The following is a 4538-nucleotide window of genomic DNA, read 5'->3' as shown; positions in this document are numbered from 1 at the left end:
CTTCCTGGGACAGGGGAAGAAGGAGAACCAGGATGCTAGATACTCAGTAACTGCAGCATGGAAAATCTTCTTAGTGTCCTCCCCTGTAAATGAAAGTGATGAGTCAGGCTGTGGCTAAGTTCTTCTCTAGGGCTGTCATGCTCTTGCTGGGGATCGTCAGAAGGAGCCTGAATTATTAACATCTTGGTCCACAGAGCTTAGCTCCTTTGGAGAGCTTTCAAAAATCCCAATGTCCAGGCCCTATCTCCAGAGACACTGATTTCATTAAAGGAGATTGGAACCCAGGCAGCATGGGTGCTTTACAAAAAATTAAAATTAAAATTAAATCACCAGGTGATTTTAATAAGGAGGCTGGTTTGAGAACCTCTGCTCTGGAGTGTTCTCAAACTTGAGTATTCATCAAAAATACCTGGAGGGCTTATTCCCACCCCAAAGTTTCTGATTCAGTAGACTTGGGCGTGGGGCATTTCAAATAAGTTCCCAGGAAATGCTGATGCGGCTGGCTCAGAATCCGCATGTTGAGAACTCCAAAAGTTTCCACACCCTCTGAAATGGTGTATATATAGTCAGATGAGTATTTTTTTTCCCTGCCCTGGAGAGAAAACTCATAGATTTCATTAGGTTCTCAAGGAGACCCATGACCCCAGAAAGGTTAAGAGCCAGAAGTAGAGTCAAATCATTACATTTAAAGCTTTTTGCAGGCAGGGCTTCATAGGAGAGGATTTTGTAACATTTTCAGCTTAATGTAGCCCCAGGTGCATATATGTGTGTTCATGAATTACCAGGGCACCGCTGCGGTGTATGATACCAACACATGGACCAGTCTACACTTGGTTTCCCACCCAGAATTTGTACTTGGGACATCAGTTTGGGGAAAAGAATAATTATGACAACTTTCCTGAAAACCAAATGTGAATTCTGTGGGGAGGTGGAGGGAGCTGCCCAGTGATACTAATGAAACAGAAATAAAACCTCTACAGATAATCATGCTGTTTCATGCCCACTGACGTCGGGGCCATAACCCTGAGAAAATGAGTGTTGTGCCATAACAATCACCCTGAGGATCAGTTAAATAACATTTCATCTGCATGAATTATACTCATCCTCTCATCCAAAACGTGGCGTGGGAAGTTTATCTATAAACTTTAATGTATGTGATTTGTCATCCTTTCAAATTTTCTATTTTTGTGAATGCTTTATGATATACACAATACATAAGAACAGTCATCTGTGCATATAACTTATAAATCAGAAATAAACAGGTAGGGGCAGCCCCGGTGGCACAGCGGTTTAGTGCTGCCTGCAGCCCGGGGTGTGATCCTGGAGACCCCGGATCGAGTCCCACATCGGGCTCCTTGCATGGAGCCTGCTTCTCTCTCTGCCATTCTCTCTCTCTCTCTCTCTCTCTGTGTGTGTGTGTGTGTCTCATGAATAAATAAAAAAAATATTTTTAAAAATAAATAAAATTAAAATAAAATAAACAGGTAAATATACATATACTGGGGCTTCATGATGAAAAGTTTGGAGAGACTCATCAGGTGTGGTGATCATCAAAGGTGAGAGTGAGCCAGAATCACCTGGAAGCTTGCTAAGTAAATGCAAATTCCCAGCCCTCACCCTCCTTCAGATTCAGGAAGTCAAAGAAATTCACATTTTACACTAACATCTTAGTATACTCCGAGGCATGTGATCCACTGACCCCCCCCCCCCCCCCCCATGAATCTTCTTCTGAGAATGCCTTAATTTTTCCTGGTGTTTTTTGTTTTTTGGGGTTTTTTGCTCTGTACTAAAAAAAACAAAAAAAAAACAAAAAAAAAAACAAAAAAAAAACCCACTTAATTTTCACCCAAAAGCCACAGATCTTCCTGGCAACATATATACAGGTGAGTGCAGAGAGGGAAACAAAAACAGCACTCACCTGCCTGCCTTTCTACTCCCCCCTCCAGGATAACCCAGCCCTCACCCAGTGCTCCGGAGGGGAGGATTGGGAGAGGGGCTGGTCCCCACGCCCTTGCAGGGCCAGCTGCTACCCTCTAGTGGCGGTTCTGCCCATCAGCTCCCTCAGGGGGCGGCTTCTCAGCAGACACATTTGCCCATCTTTCTAAATATCCCCCCATAAAGAAGTATTTTCCAACGGCCTTATCAATTCAAGACCTGGAAGTGTGAGCCAATAAGTCAACCAAAGATGGCACCATCCAAAGGAGGGGTTGCAGTGTGAAAAACAATATGCTCTCAAACATTTTCATCCATTCAACAACTACCTTGAAAATACTTTTGAACAGACTACCAGGCATCGTTCACGGTGCTAGACGCAAAAGAAACAAAAATCCCTGTTCTTCCAGCACTGATAGGCTAACAGGAGGAGACAATGACGAAGAGAATTACCTCTTACTGTTATACATGGTGGTGAGTGCCAGGAAGAAAAATATGGCCTGGGAAGAAGAAAGGGAGAAGTTCCCCCCAAAGGAGAAAAATGAACATTTATTGACCACCAGCTATTTATTTACTGGGTGTTCTATAGAAGTCAATTGTCTTAATCTTCACCTCTCCTCTTAACTGTACCCTCCTTTTTATTATAATAGCCAATTTTACATGTAAAGAAACCAAAGTTTCAAAACTGTAAGAGACTTGGCTAAGTCCACGGTGTTAATTAATAGTTACATGGCGTGGAACTTCTTAACTGGTCGGAGGAATGAAGCCCCCGGCAAATTTGTAAAGGAGATTGCCCACACATGTCCTTTCTTAATGCTCACACACCCACCTTCTCCAGGACTTGCAATGCTGCGTGGGATGTGCTGGACTTCAACTTTCCCTGTTAGGGCTTTCCTGCTCTCATTCTCTGAAACTCTGATTTTACTCTATGTTAATTCCATAAATGAATTCTCTTCCCAGAGCATTAGGGGATTACTGATTATTAATCGTTTACTAATCATGAAAATTAATTTTCTCCATCCAGAGCCCCATTAGTCACAGCCTCATTACCCAAGTGAGAGACTTGAGTGAGATCTTTTTCTAGGAATAGTCCCTAAATCTCAATGATGGAAATGTCAGAGCCTCTGGTCCAGCAGTGATGAACATGCTTGTTGAAATTATATTACTTTGGGGGATTAGAGTCGTAGTTAAAATGTTACAACTATTGGACTCAAAAAAAAAAAAAGCTATAAGAAAAGAGTGTGTTTTTTGTGGACATGACACAAATCGACCTATCTCCTCGATGTAGAAAATCTGTTCAAACACTAAGGAAGATTATGGAATGGGAGGATTTTAGTGTCATGAGAAAATGAGCATTTTATAGCTAAGGAAAATAATAAATGACACCCAGGAAAGTTAAGTGAATTTCCAGAGAGCACATTTACACTTGACCCTTGAATAGTACAGGTTTGAACTGCATGGGTCCACTTATACATGGTTTTGTTTCTTTTGCTTTTTGTTTTTATAAATGCAGTATAGTACTGTAAATGTGTTTTCCTTATGATTTTCCTTAATACTGTTTTCTTTTCTCTAGCTTACTTCATTGTAAGAACACAGTATAGGGTATATATAACATGTGAAATATGTGTTCATTCACTGTTTTTGCTCTTGGCAATGCTTTCCAGTCAACAGTAGGCTATTAGTAGTTAAGTTTTGGGGGAGTCAAATGTTTTAAACCGATTTTTGACTGCACTAGGGGTTGGCACCCCTAGTCCCATGTGCTGTTCCAGGGTCAAGTATATATCTGTCATTTCTGATGGAGCTGGCCCTAGTGCATGACTTCCAGGACTGAGGTTTTAGGGGAATTTATTCGTTTGCCTTTTGTCTATTCATCCTCATTCTTTGAGGATGTTAAGAAAATAAATGCACTTGAAAAGAAAGAGTCAATATTACAAAGATTTCAATTCTGTTTAAATGACTTTAAAAGTGTCATGGTACCACAATAAACACAGATACACAGAGAAACTCAGAGACTAGCTCCTGGAACACAATGGGTTGTAAAAATATATTGTATTTCTCTTCCATTTTATGCTTCCACACCTTTGTTTACCAGTTCCGGGTCCTAGGATTCTCTGTCCACTGCCATGATCTTGCCTCACCAGCAGGCCCTTTAGTGATCTCTTCCGCTCCGAAACAATGTTGGCATATGCTTGATGCTAAATACATAGTAGTATGTTATCTGCTTGGAGGCAGAGGCTGTGATTTCAATCTCTTCCTATCCTCACAGCACCAAATAGCCCTTGTCCTCAGAGAAGGCCACCAGCTTCTCCAACCCCGGAACAAAGCATTCAAACCCCTTTGAGGGGTTAAATCCATCTATTTTATTTGTTTACTCACGTTCTCCTGCCTCACTGCCTTCCTACACTGTCCTTTCAGGGCCATGGAACTTCTCAGCACTCAAAATTTTGGGCTTTCATATATGCTGTTCCCTGAAATGCCTGGGAAACTCCTTGAAGCTAAGACTGACACTCCATGTCCTTTTTGAGGCTGTTCATTCCTCTTCTTCCTTCCCTACTCTGGGTTCCCATTATTCATTCTATTTCACTATTAAGAAATCCAAACTGAAA

This window comes from Canis lupus, chromosome 22 (genome assembly GCF_048164855.1).
Source record: "Canis lupus baileyi chromosome 22, mCanLup2.hap1, whole genome shotgun sequence".
Classification (NCBI taxonomy): Eukaryota; Metazoa; Chordata; class Mammalia; order Carnivora; family Canidae; genus Canis; species Canis lupus.
The sequence above is the reverse complement of the archived record's forward strand: the minus strand, read 5'-3'. Positions refer to the sequence as shown.